At 54.8% G+C, this 23,227-nt stretch overlaps 1 pseudogene; it reads left to right on the top strand.

Annotated features, from left to right (window-relative positions):
• Window positions 1-7,028: 7,028 nt before the first annotated feature.
• LOC135894256 (dynein axonemal heavy chain 2-like) lies at window positions 7,029-19,781 on the top strand (annotated as a pseudogene).
• The last annotated feature ends 3,446 nt before the right edge of the window (window positions 19,782-23,227 follow it).

The following is a 23,227-nucleotide window of genomic DNA, read 5'->3' as shown; positions in this document are numbered from 1 at the left end:
TGACAGCACAGAGTGACTAGAGGAAAGGCAAGATGCTGAATAGACCTGCACACAGAAGATTGCTGGGGTTTGTTTTTTTGGTTTTATGCTACATTTCTACACCTTGACCCTGCAATGAGTGACTACCACCCACTCACAGAAATCAAGTCCAGAGCTGGATACTTGGTGTGTCTGGACCCCCCCAAATAACCCAGAGAGAAGCAGTGCAAAGTCCCCTTCAATCTGCATAGGAGGAACCATCAGTTTGAAAAAAACCTTTGGAATTCTTCATGGCCTACATAAACTGTAGTTTCTATCCCGGGACTGCAAAACAAGGGGTCATCTGATGGTGTTGGGTTTAGTAAGGTAGATAGCTGTCTGTCAAGAAATGGACTGAGACACACCAACTTATATAGGGGCCCCTGTGCAGCTGCCAGATAAAGACCCTACTAACCTGGGCTGTGAGAGGTGAAATGCTGCTGCTGTATTACTACCCTCTGAACCACAGTCAGATAATATCAACTACAGTAAATAGCTGGAGATGTCATTCACATCTCTGAGCAGGCTGAAACAGGGCAGGTACAATATTTACAACTGGTAACGCCTTGCCACTCAGCATTAAAAATAGCCATGTGCTGGCACATCCCAGTCGAGGGGGGACACCTTCCACGTAGAAATGCTAATGACTCTAATTCTGTTGTGTATGCATGATGTCAAATACTTATACAGGGAATATGGTTTTCGCCTGAGCTGAGAAGGCCCCAGACAGGTGTGGAGGAAAATTGGGTCTGAGGCTTCTTCTATTTGAAGAAGAGCTAATGCAATCCCAGGATGCATAAACAGGGGAATCTTGAGTAGGAGTAGAGAGGTTTTTGTAACTGGTGTGATGGCTGCTGGAATATTGTGTCAATTTCTGGGACCCAAACTCAAGAAGGATGTTGATAAATTGGTGAGGGTCCCTGTTGGCCTTGGAATCTATGAATGAATGAAGTTTGAGAATAGTTGTGGGGTCTGATTAAAGTGGTGTTGCAACTCATTTTCTAGTTTCTATACCCAGAGTTCTAGGATGTGGAGCACAAAAGAGCTTTTTATTGGCGACTCTCAGCATTATGTTGCAGAATGTCATGGCTCTTCAGGTTATGGTTACTGTCTCTTTGTCAATTTTCTAATTTTCCAGCAATCCTATGTTTATTTCTTCTTGTGCTCCCCTGCCTGCTTGTCTTTATCTACCTGTTTTAGCTTGTCTTAGACTATAAGCTTTGTGGGGCTGGGTCCATGACTGGGAGATCCAGGCACTACTGCAATATAAATAATTATAATATTCCATTTGTGCATTACCTTACGGAGCTGAGCATATGTATTACATATGAGGAAACAGTCTATGAGAAGCTTGATAAGGCTGAGTTTGACATTTGTTTGGTATTAACTCCAGAAGGAGGACTTGTAAGATAGACAAAAATCTACATATAACATTTTTCAGCTGCCTTTCTGCTTGGTGACTTAGGCCGTGATGATAGGGCCATCCCATTGTTTTAGAAGGGCCTCTAGTGCTACTTTTAATTTCTGAAGAAATAATTTGAAAAGTTTCAGGAAAAACAAACCAAGTCTAATTTATACAATTTGATTGTGTTGCATCATAATGAAGGATTCAGATTAGCGTCATTTTTTCCACATCTGAAATAGATAGAGACCTGTAGGGCACAGCAGACTTCTGCAAATTCTGATTTTACGATTCTTTTCACTTGTTTAATACAATGAAGTAAAAACTGAAGTACTCTAAATAAGATACTGCTGAGACTTGTTTGATGTCTCTGAAATGTGTGTATTGTAAATACTAATCTCTCGCTGCTTGCATCTTACTCAGAGTTCAGTGTTATGCTAAAATCTGCTGCTGTCAACAACTCGCTCATCTAAGGTGCTTGTTATTTAGTGGCATAAATGTTAGTTTAATCTTTTGTTCAAGAGTTTGACGTGATACATACGGGGTAGAGCTGGGTTTAGGCTATTGGAACCCTGCTAGAGATACCTTGGCAACAAGCTAGTTTAGTCTGGAGTGGCGGTCCAACTCTTGGCTAAAGCATCCAGTCTACACAAAGCATCAAAGGCCTTTGCAATGGGAGTTATGGCCCAGCTAAGGGTTGCACGCAATGAAAGATTATGGAGAGCGATTGATTTAAATTGTATGAGGGCAGGCACAATGGGTATTCTTCCTCTTCACGCTGTTTCATTTACAAATTTTGGGCTTGTTTACTTGCACAACCATTGCTTAACTACGTTGTTACAAAATTTGACAATTCTGTGGCTGCGCTTGAAAGTAAAAGAAGAGACCCACTTCCTGGAGCAGGAAGGACACTGCTCGTCCACCTACTTCCAAATCACAGCTGGCCCCATCGCTTTTGTCTCTGTTCCTGAGGGAACATTTTCCACTCTCTCTTTTAAAATTTCGTTGCGTAGAGTAGCGCACCTGGGACACTCTGGGTAAGACTGTTCCTCCCCCACCCACCCTGGTTCTGAAGGAATTTGTAGGTAACACTTATGGACTCCGGAGCTTTCACTTGGGAAACGCCTTTCTGCCTGGCTCAGAAATCTATTTAATTTGAACTGAGACGTATGTTTTCTCTTAGATGCCTATCAACTCTGCAGATCATTTTGGACATGAATGAGTTTCCAAGGGGAGAATATTTCATTCCACCAGGGTACCCTCTGTGTGGGAAATTAGCCAGCTCTGTTGACACGGGCTCTTGCGTGCTTGACCAGAGGAATACGTTGAATGTGTGTGTAATACGATTTCTATTTTTAGGGCAATCAGTTCACACTGTTGTGGGTTAAGATTGATTGTCCATTCTCCCAGAGCTAAGTGATTTCTCTTGTGACTCCCTGAGAATTCAACCTGCCACAGCACCTGTTATCTCAGGATTTTCCATCTCATAAAGGCTTGACTATTTATGACTCTCTGCACCTCACAGCTTGCAGAATCAGCAGCACAAATGTTACCCCACTGACCGAGCCATGCTGTGAAGTTGATCCAATAATAATAAACTTGGAAGGATTAGATTTTTATCAGTAAACGTTGATTTCACTGTACATGCAGAAACCGACAACAATCGGAATTTACAGATAGGCAAAGCAAGAAAAATGCTGCTTGAGAACTTGTTAGTTTGATTTCACAATGTTTACTTTGTAGATTTTGACATGTGAGGTTGACACTTTGTATTTTATGGTTATAAACCTTTAACTTTTTGAATGTGTCTACTTTAATTAAATAATTAGTCTGACCACCCCCCAACTTCCTGCAACTGTGAAAATTTAAATAAACATTGAGAAAATGTTAAAACCCATAACTTTGCACAACTGTGAAAATTTAAAAATAGAAAAAATGCTTTAAAATAATTGATATGAGTGGAAATTACAAACAAATGAAAATGGAATTCTGCCAAGCCCAAATAATGAGTAATAGACTCCAAGCCTCTCATTTCCCCTAATCCTGCCTGTGACGAACTGGGAATGTTCTTAATGTTTTCTCTGAATACTGTGTGGGTGCCTCAGTTTCCACTATGCGTTTCTTAAATATGCACAGTGGTGGGATAAGGGTGTGTGATTGTTGCAGAGCCCTAGAGGGCAGGGAGGTGCAGGGGTCTGCACAGAGAATGGCCGACATCCTGTCTCTTGGCAAAATGATGGCCTGAGCCCCTCCCCTGCAAGGTGCCAACTGAAGGTGTTGGAGAACAAAGAGATCAGGTGGCCTCCTGGCCAGGGAAAGAAACAAAGGCCAGAGGAGGGGCTGGAGAGTTTCAGTTTGGAGCAGGCTGGGGAAACGGAAGGAGGCTCCCACTCCCTTCCCAGAGCTGGTAATAGAACCCAGGAATCCAGGCTCCCAGCTCTCCCTGCTCTAACCACTAGACCCCGCTCCCCACATAGACCCAGGTTAAAAACCCAGGAGTCCTGGCTCCCAGCACCCTCCCCCCGCTCTAACCACTAGTCCCTACTCAGCTCCCAGAGCCAGGGAAAGAACCCAGGAGTCCTGGCTCCCAGCCCCTCGGCTCTAACCACTAGCCCCCACTCCCCCCATAGGTCCAGGGAAAGGACGCTGTGAGACCGGGCTGCCACAGCGTCTGCTCCGTACGAAGCTCGATGTGTGTCAGCAATGGCGGGGGGGACATAGTCCACCAGTGTTATAGTGTGCTTAATTTGTTTAATCTGGTTTTAATAAAGTGCATGTGGCAAGTTTTCCAATACTGTCAGTTTATGTTTGTGTTGCTAAGAGCAAGTCGGGCATAGGGGAACCAGTTTAATAATACTGCGTAGGGCCCCATAAATCTTAAGGCCGGCCCTGCCTTCGCATAGGGCAGAGTCAGCTCCATCTTAGAGATGGGAAAACTGAGGCATGGAAAGGGTACTAGAGAGGGCCAGGTATATAACCCAGGAGTCCTGGCTCCCACCAGCCCCCACTCCCCTCCCAGAGCCGTGGAGAGAACCTGGAGTCCTGGCTCCCAGACCCCCTGCTCTAACCACTAGCCCCCTCTCCCCTCTCAGAGCCAGGGAGAGAACCCAGGAGTCCTGGCTCCCAGCCCCTGCCACATTCTACCCAGATGGAGAGGGGGCACTTCCCCCATGACTTTGTTTGCCCCGGGGGTGCTGATGGGGTGGGGGAGGGGCTGAGCAGAATCTCCAGGGACTCTAATTAAGCCCAGGCACAAGAAGTGCCCCTGATTACATTTCCATTTAAAACAGAGCTAATGACACTTCCCTTCCCTGTACCTAGGCCCAGTCCGCCCCCTTGCACGGAGCCGGCTGCCAGCGCCTGGTGCAGATAAGTATGGGGAGGCAGGTGAGACTGCTGTCTTGGGGAAGGTGTGTATGGGGGGGTGGGGATCCAGATGGCACCCCCCGAACCCCCACAAATCTCTCCCATCCTGTGCAGGTCTGGCCCCAGGGCGGCGCTAGGGGGCGCTGTGCGGCAGGGAGCGGGGCGGGGGGCTCAGCAGGGGGCACTCTCCCCTGGTAGGCAGGGCTGGCCCCAGGGCGGCGCTAGGGGGCGCTGTGGGGCAGGGAGCGGGGTGGGGGGCTCAGCAGGGGGCACTCTCCCCTGGTAGGCAGGGCTGGCCCCAGGGCGGCGCTAGGGGGCGCTCTGCGGCAGGGAGCGGGGCGGGGGGCTCAGCAGGGGGCGCTCTCCCCTGGTAGGCAGGGCTGGCCCCAGGGCGGTGCTAGGGCGCGCTCTGCGGCAGGGAGCGGGGCGGGGGGCTCAGCAGGGGGCACTCTCCCCTGGTAGGCAGGGCTGGCCCCAGGGCGGCGCTAGGGGGCGCTGTGGGGCAGGGAGCTGGGCGGGGGGCTCAGCAGGGGGCACTCTCCCCTGGTAGGCAGGGCTGGCCCCAGGGCGGCGCTAGGGGGCGCTGTGGGGCAGGGAGCTGGGCGGGGGGCTCAGCAGGGGGCACTCTCCCCTGGTAGGCAGGGCTGGCCCCAGGGCGGCGCTAGGGGGCGCTGTGGGGCAGGGAGCGGGGCGCTCAGCAGGGGGCACTCTCCCCTGGTAGGCAGGGCTGGCCCCAGGGCGGCGCTAGGGGGCGCTGTGGGGCAGGGAGCGGGGCGGGGGGCTCAGCAGGGGGCGCTCTCCCCTGGTAGGCAGGGCTGGCCCCAGGGCGGCGCTAGGGGGCGCTGTGGGGCAGGGAGCTGGGCGGGGGGCTGCAGGGGGCTCTCCCCTGGTAGGCAGGGCTGGCCCCAGGGCGGTGCTAGGGAGCGCTGTGCGGCAGGGAGCGGGGCGGGGGGCTCAGCAGGGGGCACTCTCCCCTGGTAGGCAGGGCTGGCCCCAGGGCGGCGCTAGGGGGCGCTGTGGGGCAGGGAGCGGGGCGGGGGGCTCAGCAGGGGGCGCTCTCCCCTGATAGGCAGGGCTGGCCCCAGGGCGGCATTAGGGGGCGCTGTGCAGCAGGGAGCGGGCGGGGGGCTCAGCAGGGGGTGCTCTCCCCTGGTAGGCAGGGCTGGCCCCAGGGCGGCGCTAGGGGGCGCTGTGGGGCAGGGAGCTGGGCGGGGGGCTCAGCAGGGGGCGCTCTCCCCTGGTAGGCAGGGCTGGCCCCAGGGCGGCGCTAGGGGGCGCTGTGGGGCAGGGAGCTGGGCGGAGGGCTCAGCAGGGGGCGCTCTCCCCTGGTAGGCAGGGCTGGCCCCAGGGCGGCGCTAGGGGGCGCTGTGGGGCAGGGAGCTGGGCGGGGGGCTCAGCAGGGGGCACTCTCCCCTGGTAGGCAGGGCTGGCCCCAGGGCGGCGCTAGGGGGCGCTCTGCGGCAGGGAGCGGGGCGGGGGGCTCAGCAGGGGGCACTCTCCCCTGGTAGGCAGGGCTGGCCCCAGGGCGGCGCTAGGGGGCGCTCTGCGGCAGGGAGCGGGGCGGGGGGCTCAGCAGGGGGTGCTCTCCCCTGGCAGGTGGGGCTGAGCCTATGTCCCAGCTACTCCCCCAGTCCATGTGGCGAGTGAATGCAGTGGGTGATGCTTTGGGCGGCATTGTGGGCCGTCAGCTAACGACCCCTGGCTAACGACTGCTTCCGGGAGGCTGTGCCATTGGGCTGCAGGTGCCCCCTGCCATGGCGTTCTTGCCCAGCCCGGTTCCTTTGTGCTGCCCTGGGGTGTTGAGGAAGAGGGGCAGCCTTTGCCAGAGGGAGGGAGCTGGGATCCAGCTGTGTGGGGGAGATCAGCTGTGACATTGCGGGGCATCGGGGCTCTGCACACAGCCTGATTCTCAAATAATGGGGATCGGGGCCCTGGGTTCCAGAGAGCACTTTGGTCAGGCCCTATCTGGGCAGCGCCCGGCGTGACGGGGCCCCAATCTCAGTCAGTTACTTGGGTTACTTCCTACTTCAGTGCATTAATGTATCCGGCAACTTTCGGATCTCTGCCTGGGGTGCAGAGAATCTCCTCTAGGGTTCACCCACGTAGGTCCCCTCATCTTTGCGATACCCCAGAACACACTTTGATGTGATGTACTCGGGAACTACCAGACACAGGTAACAATATTGTTAAAAAGGCTGGAATCAGCAGCCAAAGTCTCCTCTTAAAGAGCGGGGATGGCGGCATGCGGGAAGCCAACAGAGCAGAGGGGAACTTTGGGACCAACATGGCCAGAGGAGTGCAAACCACTCTGCTCAGCTTTCTGCAGTGCACCTGGGGTGAAGAGGAACTTGTTACGCCAGTTTCTATCTGTTTTACAGTGTGTTTTGGATCACAACAGTGATACTAGAACAGGGGTGGGCAAACTACGGCCTGGATCCGGCCTGTCAGGGCTTTGGATTTGGCCCACGGGATTGCCAGCCCCGCACCGCTCCTGGAAGCTGCCGGCACCGCGGCCCCTGGGGGGAGAAGGGGAAGAGGGCTCTGTGCACTGCCCTCGCCTGCAGGCACCACACCCCGCAGCTCCCATTGGCTGGGAATGGGGAACCGTGCCCAATGGGAGCTTCGGGGGAGGTATCCACAGGCGTGGAGCCCTCTGCCCCCTGCTCCCCCAGGGGCTGCAGGGACATGGTGCCAGCCGCTTTCGGGAGCGGCACAGGGCCACTGCCACCCCGGAGCCGCTCCAGGTAAGCGGCACTGGGCTGGAGCCTGCACCCCGAACCCCTCCTGCACCCGCACTCCAACCCCCTGCCCTGAGACCCCTGCTGCACCTTGCTCCCCCGCTTGCACTTCAACCCCCTGCCCTGAGCCCCTTCCTGCACACTGCACCCCTCCTGCACCCCTGCCCAGAGCCCCCTCCTGCACCCCAACCCCCTGCCCCAGCCCTACATTCATGGCCCTGCATGCAATTTCCCCACCCAGATCATAGACTCATAGACTTTAAGGTCAGAAGGGACCATTATGATCATCTAGTCTGACCTCCTGCACAATGCAGGCCACAGAATCTCATCCACCCACTCCTGTATCAAATGTGGCCCTCGGGTCAAAATATTTGCCCACCCCTGTAATAAATTATCACTCTTCCTCCCGCCCCCCCCCCCCAGCTTTGCTCCCTGGGCATTTATGAATCACGTTGCATCCAAATTCTTGACACTAATGAAAAATGTAGTTTCACAACCCCGCTCTGAAGTAGGGAAATATCATTGTCTGCAATTCGCAGAGAGGGAAACAGAAGGCCAGAGAGCTGACGTGGATTAGAACCCAGGAGTCCTGAATTTTAGTCCCTGTTTCTAATCACCAGGCTGCATTCCCCTCCCAGAGCTGCAAACAGAACCCCAGCGTCCAGACGCCCCCTTCCTTTGCTCTAACCACATTCCACTGGGGTCCATTCTTCAGCACCACGTGCTCTGCAGTGGAATGTACCTATCATGCCAGGGGTGGAGAAACTGAGAGGGGAAAATCCTCAACCAGTAACCTTGACTGCTTCTCACACCCCGTCAGACTGGACTGGACACTAAAGCCCAGAGCCTGAAAGGTATTTGGTGCCCATAAAATCAGCGATGTCTAAACCCCTAACTCCTTCAGCCTCGTCTGACTTTTTGTTCCAGCTTCCATGATCCACTGGACTCGGCAGATCAAGGAGGTGCTGAGAGCGCAGGAGGCGGGGGAGAGCAGGGAGAGAACGGGGCTGCTGGAGGAGATTGAGTTCTGGAGGAACTGCTGCACCGACCTGTCTGAGATCAGCAAACAACTCTGCAGGCAGGAACTGACGCATAGAATCATAGAATATCAGGATTGGAAGGGACCTCAGGAGGTCATCTAGTCCAACCCTCTGCTCAAAGCAGGACCAATCCCCAACTAAATCATCCCAGCCAGGGCTTTGTCAAGCCTGACCTTAAAAACCTCTAAGGAAGGAGATTCCATCACCTCCCTAGGGAACCCATTCCAGTGCTTCACCACCCTCCTAGTGAAATAGTGTTTCCTAATATGCAACCTCGACCTCCCCCACTGCAACTTGAGACCATTGCTCCTTGTTCTGTCATTTGCTACCACTGAGAACAGTCTAGATCCATCCTCTTTGGAACCCCCTTTCAGGTAGTTGAAAGCAGCTATCAAATCCCCCCCCCCCATTCTTCTCTTCTACAGACTAAACAATCCCAGTTCCCTCAGCCTCTCCTCATAAGTCATGTGTTCCAGCCCCCTAAGCATGCATCCGAAGAAGTGGGTATTCACCCACGAAAGCTCATGCTCCAATACGTCTGTTAGTCTATAAGGTGCCACAGGACTCTTTGTCGCTTTTTACAGATCCAGACTAACACGGCTACCCCTCTGATACTAATCATTTTTGTTGCCCTCCGCTGGACTCTTTCCAATTTTTCCACATCCTTGTAGTGTGGGGCCCAAAACGGGACACACTACTCCAGATGAGGCCTCACCAATGCCGAATAGAGGGGAATGATCACGTCCCTCGATCTGCTGGCAATGCCCCTACTTATACAGCCCAAAATGCTGTTAGCCTTCTTGGCAACAAAGGCACACTGACTCATATCCAGCTTCTCGTCCACTGTAACCCCTACGTCCTTTTCTGCAGAACTGCTTCCTAGCCATTCGGTCCCTAGTCTGTAGCAGTGCATGGGATTCTTCCGTCCTAAGTGCAGGACTCTGCACTTGTCCTTGTTGAACCTCATCAGGTTTCTTTTGGCCCAATCCTCCAATTTTTCCAGGTCCCTCTGTACCCTATCCCTACCTTCCAGCGTATCTACCACTCCTCCCAGTTTAGTGTCATCTGCAAACTTGCTGAGAGTGCAGTCCACGCCATCCTTCAGATTATTAATGAAGATATTGAACAAAACTGACCCCAGGACCGACCCTTGGGGCACTCCGCTTGATACCGGCTGCCAACTAGACATGGAGCCATTGATCACTACCCGTTAAGCCCGACGATCTAGCCAGCTTTCTATCCACCTTATAGTCCATTCATCCAGCCCATACTTCTTTAACTTGCCGGCAAGAATACTGTGGGAGACCGTATCAAAAGCTTTGCTAAAGTCAAGGTATATCACGTCCACCACTTTCCCCTCATCCAGAGAGCCAGTTATCTCCTCATAGAAGGCAATTAGGTTAGTCAGGCATGACTTGCCCTTGGTGAATCCATGTTGACTGTTCCTGATCACTTTCCTCTCCTCTAAGTGCTTCAGAATTGATTCCTTGAGGACCTGCTCCATGATTTTTCCAAGGACTGAGGTGAGGCTGACTGGCCTGTAGTTCCCCGGATCCTCCTTCTTCCCTTTTTTAAAGATGGGCACTCCATTAGCCTTTTTCCAGTCATCCGGAACCTCCCCCGATTGCCATGAGTTTTCAAAGATAATGGCCAATGGCTCTGCAATCACATCCGCCAACTCCTTTAGCACCCTCGGATGCAGCGCATCCGGCCCCATGGATTTGTGCTCATCCAGCTTTTCTAAATAGTCACGATCCATTTCGTTCTCCACAGAGGTCTGGTCACCTCCTCCCCATGCTGTGCTGCCCAGTGCAGCAGCCTGGGAGCTGACCTTGTTTGTGAAGACAGAGGCAAAAAAAGCATTGAGTATGTTGGCTTTTTCCACATCCTCTGTCACTAGGTTGCCTCCCCCATTCAGTAAGGGGCCCACACTTTCCTTGACTTTCTTCTTGTTGTTAACATACTTAAAGAAACCCTTCTTGTTACTCTTAACATCTCTTGCTAGCTGCAACTCCAAGTGTGATTTGGCCTTCCTGATTTCACTCCTGCATGCCTGAGCAATATTTTTATACTCCTCCCTGGTCATCTGTCCAATCTTCCACTTCTTGTAAGCTTCTTTTTTGCGTGTAAGATCAGCAAGGATTTCACTGTTAAGCCAAGCTGGTCACCTGCCATATTTACTATTCTTTCTACACATCGTGATGTTTTTTTCCCTGCAACCTCAATAAGGATTCTTTAAAATACAGCCGGCTCTCCTGGACTCCTTTCCCCTTCATGTTATTCTCCCAGGGGATCCTGCCCATCAGTTCCCTGAGGGAGTCAAAGTCTGCTTTTCTGAAGTCCAGGGTCCGTATTCTGCTGCTCTCCTTTCTTCCTTGTGTCAGGATCCTGAACTCGACCATCTCATGGTCACTGCCTCCCAGGTTCTCATCTACTTTTCCTTCCCCTACTAATTCTTCCCGGTTTGTGAGCAGCAGGTCAAGAACAGCTCTGGCCCTAGTTGGTTCCTCCAGCACTTGCACCAGGAAATTGTCCCCTACACTTTCCAAAAACTTCCTGGATTGTCTGTGCACCGCTGTATTGCTCTCCCAGCAGATATCAGGGTGATTGAAGTCTCCCATGAGAACCAGGGCCTGCGATCTAGTAACTTCTGTTAGTTGCTGGAAGAACGCCTCGTCCACCACATCCCTCTGGTCTGGTGGTCTACAGCAGACTCCCACCACGACATCACCCTTGTTGCTCACACTTCTAAACGTAATCCAGAGACTCTCAGGTTTTTCTGCAGTTTCATACTGGAGCTCTCCAAGTCTTCCTACGTGGCACCCTTCCAAAGGCTTGGCAGACAGATACAGGTAGGGGTGGAGACAGGGCAAGGCTGAGCGGGGAGCCCCGGGAGGAGTAGACCAGAGCTGTGTCCCCCTTTGGCCACCCTGTTGTAAAAACTTGTGCTGAATGTTGGCTTCCAGGGCTCATGAAAGGGAGGGGATCCCTACAGTAACCCCAATCTGTACATGCAGTGCGACTGGTCCAGTCCGGGGCTCTGCGCACACAGCTCTGCTGATGCCCCTCAAGCCCTGGAGAGGGAATGCAGTTTTACTTTGGTGCAGGAACCAAAAAGGCCTTGAGAGTTTAATTTGGGCCTTGGAGCCCTGCAGGCAGAGTGTCCTGCTTTCACTCGGAGCCTAATAGACTGTGAGTCACCTTGTTCCTCGGGATTAGGCTGCCTGCTAGAAACCCAGATGAAATGACCCCTTGGATTTTCACTTTGGGGTCTGAGTTTTTTCTCTCCCCCTGGTGATTGCTTTCAGGGCCGGCTCCAGCATTTCTGCTGCCCCCGAATTGCCGCAGGTGCCGCCCCTCTCCCTTGGCCGCCCCAAGCACCTGCTTGTTAAGTTGGTGCCTGGAGCCGGCCCTGATTGCTTTGCAGGAGGGGTCTGAGCACCTGCAGTCAAACCTCCGATTCCTTTCCATCCTGAAAGAGCTGTTCCAGGAGCTGTCCACACTGCGGCCCAAAGACACCCCTGTAGCGGGGTGGTTACCCAGCTCCTGTCCTGAAGGGCTTAAAACAGCCCTGGGGGAAGGTTGTGGCTGGGAGCTGCTAAACTGGGCTGATTGGGAAGTAGCTGCAGCTGGGCCACGCCCCAATCAGGCCTCAGCTGGCCCTATATAAGAGGCTGTGAGCCAGGAGCTCAACAGTCTCTCTCTGCATTCAGAGAGAGAAGGGCCTGGCTGCAGGAAGCTAGTGGCTGGGTACCTGTAGTGGAGCAGGGCTGGGGAAAGGCAGAGGAGCTGGGGAAGCTCCAGCCTGGAAAGTCCCAGGCTGCGGCCTAGCAGAAGGCCAAGGGGTACTGGGGGTTGCAGAGGGCAGCCCAGGGGTAGGCCAAGGCAGCAGGTCCAAACCCAACCTTGCCAGTGATGAGTAGGCTGATACTGCAGTCTGCCCCAGGGCATGGGGCTAGATGATGACTGGCAGTAGCCTTATACTGAGGCAAGGTGGGAATAGTGGGTGGGGGTTCCTGGGGAGTGGAGACCCTAAGACTCAGGGGTTACATCTAGGGGGTAGCACCCAGAGAAAGGGACGCTGGGGTCCTGGGAGGGACACGGGGGCCAGGACAGGCGGATCACCGGCCTGCAGAGGGCGCTCTGGAGCTGGAACAAGCTAATTCCTGGAAGTCACCAGCAGGAGGCGCCGCAGGAGTGAGTCCGCACTGTTACAACCCCTGACAAGCTTCCCCACCTCATCAGCCTCGTCTGCATCATATGGGTCAATTCCCCATACTACAATACCAGAGAGAGAATCACAGCCCTATTCCGAAAGGTAGGTGTGTGTGTGTGTGTGGGGGGGCTAGTGGGTTAGAGCGGGGGGGCTGGGAGCCAGGACTCCTGGGTTCTATCTCTGGCTGTGGCAGGGGAGTGGGGGCTAGTGGTTAGATCAGGGGACTGGACGTCAGGACTCCTGGGTTCTATTCCCAGCTCTGGGAGGAGAGTGGGGTCTACTTGGTTAGAGCTGGGATGCGATAGAGCCCACCTAGGGACTAGTCTTAGTCTCATCTGGTTTGTATGACAAAGTTGGAGATTTTTGTTTTACATGAATAGTGTGTGCACCTCAGTTTCCCTGGGTGCTGCATGTTTAACAAGGTGGTGGGAGAGGGTTTGTTGTTGCAGAGAACCAGTGACCTCGCCTAGCGGCCGGGACCCCCAAACAACAGCCTGGAGATGGGGAACCCTAACAACTGGTGATTAAGAGGCCCACCCCAGCTTGGCAGCCAGTTCTGGCCAGTGGAGGACAAAGGGCTGAGGAGAGAGGACCCCAGTGACCTGACCAGCCAGAGGGGAACACAGGATGGAAGAGAGAGGGCCCCAGCAACCTGTTTACCTGGGACGGAAGACCAAGGACAGGGGAGGAGCTGTTGGGGGTGCTGATATCGGATGCCCAGCTGGAAAGTGCAGGGTCTCGGGACTGGAGAGAGAGAGCAGGCAGAGCCTACTGGATGCAGGAGAGACTTAGGCCTGGTCTACACTAACCCCCAAATTCGAACTAAGGTACGCAACTTCAGCTACGTGAATAACGTAGCTGAAGTCGACATACCTTAGTTCGAACTTACCGCGGTTCAGACGCGGTCCACACGCGGCAGGCAGGCTCCCCGTCGACTCCGCGGTACTCCTCTCGCCGAGCTGGAGTACCGCAGTCGATGGCGAGCGCTTCCGGGATCGATTTATCGCGTCCAGACCAGACGCGATAAATCGAACCCGGAAGTTCGATTGCCAGCCGTCGAACTACCGCGGTAGTGTAGACCTGGCCTAAGATGTACTGTGCTGAGGGAGGCCAGGCCTGAGGGCCCTGAGAGTTTCCTGGTCTGTGTTCAGATGCTCACTAAACCCTCCTGTTCTACGCTGGCTGAGAGTCGCTCTGGTCTAGAGATCAGGGTTGCATCATTCCCTCTGGGAGTGGAGGCCCCGGGGGTCCAGAGCGAGTGGACTCCCTGAGGGGGCCCATGGCGAGAGACAGGCATGCTGAGGGCTCAGAAAGGTGCGGCTCCAGGAGGTGGAGGGGCTTAACCCCCGAGAGAGAGTGCACCCCCGAGAAGGGCTGTTGCACTGAAGGGGGTTCCCCCCCGGGACCGTTCAGGGCCAAGAGTGGGCATGACCTGTGAGACTGTGACACCAAGCTCTCTGCCTTGGTTCTATCTGGTGACAGATACATCTCTACCCGCTAGAACACGGGTTCGCAAATAGTGCGGTAGCAGCGGGGCTCCGGCGGCACTTTAAAGGGTCTGGGGCTCCAGCTGCTGCGGGGAGCCCCGGGCCCTTTAAATCACCGCTGGAGCCCGGCCACCACTACCCCGGGGCTGCGGCAGCGGAGCTCCGCCGGTGATTTCAAGGGCCTGGGGCTCCCTGCGGCCAGAGCCCCGGAGCTCTTTAAATCGCTGCCAGAGCCCTGCCGCCACTACCCGATAGAACAGCGTTTCACCTATACCGCGGTAGGGATTTTTGGCCCCCCACGACCGTGTTCTATCGGGGTAGAGGTGTATATAGGGTTAATAATCCTCTGCCCCAAATCACTTCTTCCTGTCATTCTGATGTGTGTTGCCATTGAACTTCATGGGGAGCTGGTCTCTTTATTGCTAAGAATTGTTGCCCAGGAAGAGTCTTTGTTTACTTTAAGAGGCCAAGGCAGAGCTGTGCTGACCCTTGAATCATTTCTCCTTAGATGAGCAACAAAATTATCCAGATGTGTTGCCAAGACATTTCCCTGGCCCAGATTTTTGAGGGTTACGTGGTATCCAGCAGACAGTCTCTCCACGACTGTAACTCGTGTATGAACGCATGGGAGGATTGTTACCCGTATGCAGCTCAGATGCACGACAGGTGGGCAGCGGGACAGCTCAGCGTCTGCACCCTGCAAAACCAGTGGGAGGATGTAAAGGGAATGCGGCAGCTGGTGAAAGAGCCCAGGTTCGCTACTCCTCTGGATAGCCCCAGAATGGGGACAACCTGGGGATTGGCAGGATGATGTCCCCTCTGGGGAGGAGGAAGGAGTTCAGTCTGTGTGGCCTGGTCAGTTCTTGGTACCTTTGCTCAGACTGCCAAAAGGTGGCCAGAGACATACAGCCCACTAGGGACAAACTGAAACCCGCTCGGTGGCTGGGAGATGGGGATGAGTGGAACCAGTGAGCCGGATGGGAAAGGCCCTGTGTCCCATTCCCCAGGCCCCTAAACCAGCCAGTCCCTTCTGCCTGGCTCCAGCCTCCCTTCCCTGGTTCTCCTGAGCTGTAAAAACCAGAATCTATCATGATTAGGGAGGTCAGGTTTTAGTGGGCGCCTGGTCCTTGACAATTAAGTCTAAATGTTACTTCTCTGCTTCAGATTCAGATTTGTCGAGCTGGATCAATATTTTATAAGACAAAGACATTAACGCGCAGGCAGCACCGAAGGCAAATACAGCTGAGTGGAGATCATGTACTTGAGCTTTGCTCTCAGGGTCTGTGATCTCCCCAGAGCTCCTGGACAGGATAATCTCCCTGGGTCTCCCTACAGCCCTGTCTCCCTGTCAGTGGGAAGAGATACTGGGGCATCTCGAAGGCTGTGAGCTCTTCCATTCTTTCCTGGGGCTCTCTTGGGAGGGGGAGCAGAGAGAGGGGCTGCAGGCTTGATGTGCCCTTTGGGGGCTGGTTCTCAATTCAAATAACACATTTGTGAAATCCTGCCCTGGAATTCATGTCCCAGACCCCAGAGCCAGAGGTCTTGGGTGACATTCCTATCCCTTGTGCCAGCAGGGCTCTGCCTTCTGTCCCCAGAGCGCTGCTCTGCCTCTTCGGCAGGGCCCTGGACGATAGACATGCTGCTGCCTCTGAGAAGCAACGGCGATAACATGCCCACCTAGGAGAATCTACTCCCCATCTCGGTGCCTGCCTCTGAGGCAGCCATTGGGCATGACAAACCTTTTCTCCTTCCTCACTTCTAACAGGCTTTCCGGGAAAGGCTGGGTCCTGGACCAGACTAGCATCTTTGCCCAAGTGGACGCCTTTGTTCAGCGCGGCAAAGACCTCCTGGGGGTACGTGGCAGTGGCATGTGATTCCCGCCTCGTGGTGACAGGACTAGGGATATGCCTGGCATTGCCCTGCAGGAGGAGGATCTCACTGCAGCATTGGCGCCCTGGTCTCGCTGTGAGAGGAGGCTGCATCTCAGCCTGACAATTACTGGTGTTCATTTACTTGGAGCCAACGGCTGCTCTCAAGTGCACCGGGACAAATCCATCTGCTTCCCTGACAGAGCAGTTTGGCGCTCAGTGATTTGTACAGTGCCTGAGACAAGTAGCAGGTGCTGTGTAGTGATCGTTTACAGCTCAGTGCCTGGCATCAAGCATGCCCCACACCGAAAGCACAAGAGCGTTCAGCCCAGCGTGATGTGGGGAGCTGCGTGGGAGGTACCCAGCCCTGTGTGACAGGGGGGAGCCCCACCCAGGAGGTAGCCAGCCCTGGGTGGTGGTGGGAACACAGCCTTCTGCATCAGCTGGAGTTTTCAGAGTGTCTGATCGTCCCTGCTGCTCCAGGCACACTTCATTCTGGTGGTGACGTGTGGAGAACTGTGGCAGACGCTCCTTCCCCGCAACACATGCAACGTCATCCCATCATGCCATGCTGCGCTGCATGCAGTCAGGGCTCCCACCCTGTTCTGCAGACTCAGGCTGCTGGGGTGCAGGCAGCCCCAGGTCAGCAGTGCGTCAGTGAAGACGCTACCTGCGCTGCTCTCCAGTCGGCGTAAGCACGCCCCCTCACCGAGAGGTGGTAGCTAGCTTGAAGGGAGAATTCTGTCTACACTGGGGTTAGGTCGGTTTAATTCCAGTGCTCAGAGGTGTGGATTTTTCACACCTCTCAGTGTCATATTGACCTAATTTCCTAGTGTAGACCAGGCCTGTGGCTTTACATTGTAAGATCTTTTTTGTTCTGTGGCTGCACGGCACCTAAGCACAATGGGGTCCTAGGACGAGCCCGGGGCGCCTAGGCGCTAGGACAAGATCAATAAATGAGTAGCTGAAAGCTCATGTGTCACATGGGTGGGGCAGTTGGGCCAAGTAATCCACTGTGTCTCATACAGCCAATTAAATTGTTGCATGCAAATTAGCTGTAAAGTAAGGGTGGTGGTTGAATCATAGAATTGTAGGACTGGAAGGGACCTGGAGAGGTCATCTAGTCCAGTCCCCCGCACTCAAGGTGGGACTACGTAATAACTCGACCTTCCCTGACAGATGTTTGGTTGAGTTACCTCTGATACCACGGACTCTTGGCATGGCAGATGCATGCCTTGCATTGCACAGGTGTAATTTGTAAAGTCAAAATAGCTGGGACCTTAAAAATTGGGCAATAACAGACAGCAAAACCCAGTGATGATTGAACCTGGTGATATTCTGAACAGCAAGAGCTCCCAAGCCTACTTGTAGGTGCTTCCATCCCGCCTCACTGACTCAACAGACATTCAAGGCTCCAGAGCGACACACAGACGGGTGACAATCCTGGACTCGTATTATATAGGTAACAATAATAACATCAGGGTGGGTGGCTCCCTGCCAAGATGGGGTGGGGTTGAGCTCCTCTCCCAGCAGCCACTAGGTGCTTGCACAGCCTAGAAATGTGTCCACTGAGGCAGCAGGTCAATGGGGGTGAGGGTGGGATTCAGGCCGAGCAATGGGGAGGCAAACCTGATAATGCTGTGGTGCACTTGCCAATAGGTTTGCGACTGTCAGCAGTACTTCGCCCGCTGGGAGGATGGGAAGCAGACCCCACTGCCCTGTTTCTTTGGGCACCGGGGTCCCCAGATGACCTGGAACCGGCTGGAGATAGAGGAGACCTTTCGGAAGCACCTGCACACCCTGCGGAACAGGAAGGGTGGGAGCCTGGATGTGAAGAACACATTCGGGCATGAGGATTTTAACAGGTGAGAGGGGCCCTTGGGCAGAGTCTTCCCCCTCTGACAGCTCTCGCAGTGGGCATAGGGTCAGCCCAGCGTGCTCCCTTCCTCTCTGCTGAGACTGCTTAGAAACAGAATATCAGGGTTGGAAGGGACATCAGGAGATCATCTAGTCCAACCCCCTGCTCAAAGCAGGACCAACCCCAACTAAATCATCCCAGCCAGGGCTTTGTCAAGCCTGACCTTAAAAACCTCTAAGGAAGGAGATTCCACCACCTCCCTAGGGAACCCATTCCAGTGCTTCACCACCCTCCTAGTGAAAGTGTTTCCTAATATCCAACCTAAACCTCCCCCACTGCAACTTGAGACCATTACTCCTTGTTCTGTCATCTGGTACCACTGAGAACAGTCTAGATCCATCCTCTTTGGAACCCCCTTCAGGTAGTTGAAAGCAGCTATCAAATCCCCCCTCATTCTTCTCTTCTGCAGACTAAACAATCCCAGTTCCCTCAGCCTCTCCTCATAAGTCATGTGCTCCAGCCCCCTAATCATTTTTGTTGCCTTCCGCTGGACTCTTTCCAATTTTTCCACATCCTTCTTGTAGTGTGGGGTCCAAAACTGGACACAATACTCCAGAGGGGGCCTCACCAATGCCGAATAGAGGGGAATGATCACGTCCCTCGATCTGCTGGTAATGCCCCTACTTATACAGCCCAAAATGTCGTTAGCCTTCTTGGCAACAAGGGCACACTGTTGACTCATGTGCAGCTTCTCGTCCACTGTAACCCCTATGTCTTTTTCTGCAGAACCGCTGCCTAGCCATTCGGTCCCTAGTCTGTAGCAGTGAATGGGATTCTTCCGTCCTAAGTGCAGGACTCTGCACTTGTCCTTGTTGAACCTCATCAAGTTTCTTTTGGCCCAATCCTCTAATTTGTCTAGGTCCCTCTGTATCCGATCCCTACCCTCCAGCGTATCTACCACTCCTCCCAGTTTAGTGTCATCTGCAAACTTGCTGAGGGTGCAATCCATGCCATCCTCCAGATCATTAATGAAGATATTGAACAAAACCGGCCCCAGAACTGACCCTTGGGGCACTCCACTTGATATTGATCCATTGATCACTACCCGATCTAGCTAGCTTTCTATCCACCTTATAGTCCATTCATCCAGCCCATACTTCTTTAACTTGCCGGCAAGAATACTGTGGGAGACCGTATCAAAAGCTTTGCTAAAGTCAAGGAATAAAAGGAATGGTGCCAGCTGCATGGGTCAGGCCTGGATAGGCACCGGTGCCTAAGAGCATTGGCAGGGATGGATCGGCCCCATTTCCTACCCCCGTGGCCAGCAGTGGAAGAAAGGGGCTGTGCAGTCAACTCTGTGTTAAAAACACTCCCTCCCGCATTGTCAGGTGGAGAGGGCAGGAGGTTACAGATGGATCTGCTGTCACAGAGCAAGGGATGGTGAATGAATGGAGAGGTAGTCGACTCCTGGATGGGGCTGGTGTGTTGCAGGGGGCGACTGTCCCTCTTGTTTCCCGCTGTCCGCTTCAAGTAAGTGTGTGTGTGCGCGTGTGTGCGTGCGTGCGTCCGTCCGTCCTGTCTGCTCTGGAGGTGATGACCCAAAATCTGATCACCGCCGCCTTCGAGACGGTGAGGGATGTGGAGCATGGCGTGGAGATCCAGGACCTCTTCCATTACCTGTCCGCACGAGAGGCAGCGGGGCGGGCTCTGTCAGAGCGCTGTGTCCCGAAGACGATTAACCTTTCCAGACACAGATGCCAAACTCCTAGCCAGCTATTGACTGGCTAGCTGGGAAGTTTGGAAGCTCCTGGAATGGGGGAGCAGGTGGCAGCTCCAAGACTGGGGTGTCAGTGGGGAACAGCCTCTGAACCAGGTGGTTCTGAGTGGGGGCAGTTCCCAGACATGGCAGTCAGGGGGTGCACGCTCCTCAAATGCCCTGTCGTGAGCTGTGGGAGGGTGGCTCCCAGACTGCTTATGGGCTCTTCCAGAAGATCCAGGTAAGAGAGAAGCTCCCCTGGCCCGGCGCTGCTGGCTGGTCCCCTTTTGGTGGCCGGGAAGGGCTCTTTGGAGGGCAACGGCTGGGGAACCGGGGCACTTGGGGGACAGCAGAGAAGGGGCCTGTCCTAGCGCTCTGCTCCCTGCTCCTGCAGGGCCCTCGCTTCCTGGCCTCATGAGACGTGGTGCGGAGGCTCAGCCCATTGGGGGCGTGGTCTCTTGTTCACCACTGTGTGGCATTCTGGGGGTGATGCATGTCAAAGGCGTGCCAAGGGACCACCCCAATGAGAATTCCCCCATCCCTGCTGACCCCTCCGGCCCCCCACAAACCTGGCATTGCTTCCTTTCCACCCAAAGGATTGGAACTGGGAAATTATCGAGACTTCTAAGGTGAAGGTCGAGCAGTTTAAGAGGACGCTGCCCCTGCTCTCAGACCTCAGGAACCCGGCCTTGCAGGCTCATCTGAGGGCACCATCTGCACACGCTTTGCTGGCCCTCTGGAGAGTGGCTGAAAGCTGCTCCTCCATAGAGTAAATATATGGGATCCTGTGCCCTGGGATCTGTCTGTGATGCAGCAGGATCCCACTGAGGGAATGAATCGTCCTCTGCCTTTCCTTGCGCACCTTAGCACCCGGTTAAGAAGTTTCCCAACCTCTTTGTGACATGGGTAAATTTGCTGTTCCTGTGAGGCCCAGAGCAGAGAAGGGATGTGCCCAAGGTCAGAGTGAGTGGTAGGGTTTGGAATTGAACCCCAGAGTCCTGAGAGCATTCTCCTCCCCCCCCCCCCCCAACTACACTCCCCTTCCTCAACAGGAAAGAAAATGCAGGACTCCTAACCTCCTGCTTTACCCAGCAGCCCTCACTCCTCCCACAGCGGGGGAGAGAACCCAGACATCCTGGCTCCCAGCCCCTGCTCTAACTCCCAGAGTGGGGTTGGAACCCCAGCGCTCTAGCCGCTAGATGGCGATTGACTGTCCTGGTGTCCTAGCCACGTGCCTGGCTCTGGGTGTTGTGCGGCTCAGACATGAAGTCTGTTTCCTTGGAGGACTCAGCCAGCACAGCTGGTTTGTTACCACGTGGTTCTTGCACCTCTTTGCAGTAAAGGGACTCGACTCTGACCTCGTTCGTCAGTGAGGGAGAATTCCTCTCCTAACACTGGGGTTTCACTGCCCACCACCACCGGGGCTGTACAGATGTGGTTCAAAGTGCTCAGATTTTCTGTGGGTGGGAAAAACCACTGGGATCCTCAGCTGGGTCCTTGAGGATCCCAGTCCTTCCCCTTGGCTCACCATTGAGCTGTGGGGGAACCCCTGAGTCTCTGGGGTGAGGCCTAGGGGCTTTGGGATGGACAGTTACCCCATGGTGCTGCCTCGCTATGGTATCACTCCCCAGCTCTGCCTTGCTAGGGGAAGCAGATTGCCCCCAGCACAGTCAGGCCTGTTGACACACAAACGGTCACTTTAATCACAGCACACCCAGAACGTGGCTGCAGCTACCCCGGTCTAGAGGGGCTTGTGCCAGTAGAGCTGGCCCTGCACGGGAAGGGGAACCAGCTACTCTGGGATAAGGCACCTGTAGACCAGTATATCCGTACCCCCAGGAGGGGCTGTGCTGGTCTGATGCTTGGTTCAAAATCACCTCTAAGCTCCCAGGCCAAACGCTGGATTCAAAGCAGGCCGACTTTGCCAGGAAAGTCCTATCGTTGCCTGTCCCCCAGCCCATACACAGCTGGTGGCCCATACAGTGTCCCGGGACATACGCTGCCCCCTCCCACGTGAGCTGGCGGCCCACATGCTAGCCCCACTCATACACTAGCTGGTGGCCCATATACAAAGCCTTGGCTGGGATGATTTAGTTGGGAATTGGTCCTGCTTTGAGCAGGGGGTTGGACTAGATGACCTCCTGAGGTCCCTTCCAACCCTGATATTCTCTGATTCTATGATATACCAGCTTCCGGCCCATATGCTATCCCAGTCCATACGCTGTCCTGACCCAACCACCAACTGGCACCTCCCAGCCCAGGGGCTCTCCTGGTTAAAAGCACAGGCTCCTCTCTGGGCCAGACTTTGTTCCCATCTGGAATCCCTCAAGCCCGTGTTTATTGACTCCTAAATCCCCGCGCCCATTAGCGGCTCCGAGCGAGCATCTGCCCCCCGCCCCCATTAAACAACCCCAGGGACACGCGTCACACGCTGAGGGGAGCCGAGGAGGATTTGCAGCCACATCGCAGGCTGGTCTGGGCCAAGAGGAATCCGAAAGCGGCTGCAGACAGCGCTGGCCTTGTTATTTCTGTGTCCCCAGCAGCCTTGGGGCTTCTGCTTCTCCCATCCCGTGCTCCAGCCCCGGCAACCTAGTGGATTCAATACCCCGAGCTGCGTTTCCAGCTCCCCGGCCGGCACCGCCTCCTGCTCATGGCCAGGAAACTGCAATTCAAAGAGCTGAGGGGGCACTGGGCATATGCCCCCTTCCTGGAAGGGGGCAGGCCCTGGGCCCTTGCCAAGGCGTGGTGGGTCTGGAGAAGGAGCTGCCAGGACCAGCCTGTGAGACTTGCACTAGGCTTAAAAAGGCAGCTTGGCCAGGCAAGATGCCCACCAGCGGGCAGCATCGGACCCATGCCACATCACATGTACCTACGGGCCAGGCCATACAACGGCTGCCCCCACAGGCCCAATCCCAGCCGCTAACGTGTGGGCCAAGCTATGGGCCAGGTGTGATGCTAGCACAGCCCCCCCATGTGTGCACAGCTGGATAGGTCACTTTGCCGCAGCAGCTGGCCCTGGCTCAGGGTTAACTCCTGTCCTTCCTACATGTGATGCTGATGAGTGGCAGAGAAGCCAACCACAGGGCAGCCCCTCCCGAAAAACACAAGGGGCTTTGCACACGCCAAACCGAGCCCATTTAACCCACATTTGCTGAGCCTGCCCGTGCCACAGGTGCCAGAGCATGAGTGCGCCCAAAGCTGGGCCTGCCGCCCTCAGCGCCTGGCCTCTCCCACCGCCGCCCGCCCAGGCTGGCATAACCGTTATAGCCAGCCAGGAAGAGCCATTGATCAGTCAGGAGGTACCAGGAGCGTTGGGACAACATCTTGTGGCCAGCTGGGACTGGCAGAGCAGCGCCAGCCACAGGGAGACGGGGGACACCTATCGCCCCATTAGAAAGCTGGTGTCCAAGGGGAAAGCCGATCCTCAGGCCAACCCTTTTGTAGCACCTCTCCCGTCCCAGGGGGCTGGGCCTGCTGC

This window comes from Emys orbicularis, chromosome 24 (assembly GCF_028017835.1).
Source record: "Emys orbicularis isolate rEmyOrb1 chromosome 24, rEmyOrb1.hap1, whole genome shotgun sequence".
Classification (NCBI taxonomy): Eukaryota; Metazoa; Chordata; order Testudines; family Emydidae; genus Emys; species Emys orbicularis.
Note: the sequence above shows the minus strand (reverse complement) of the source record. Positions and strands in the feature narration are given on the sequence as shown.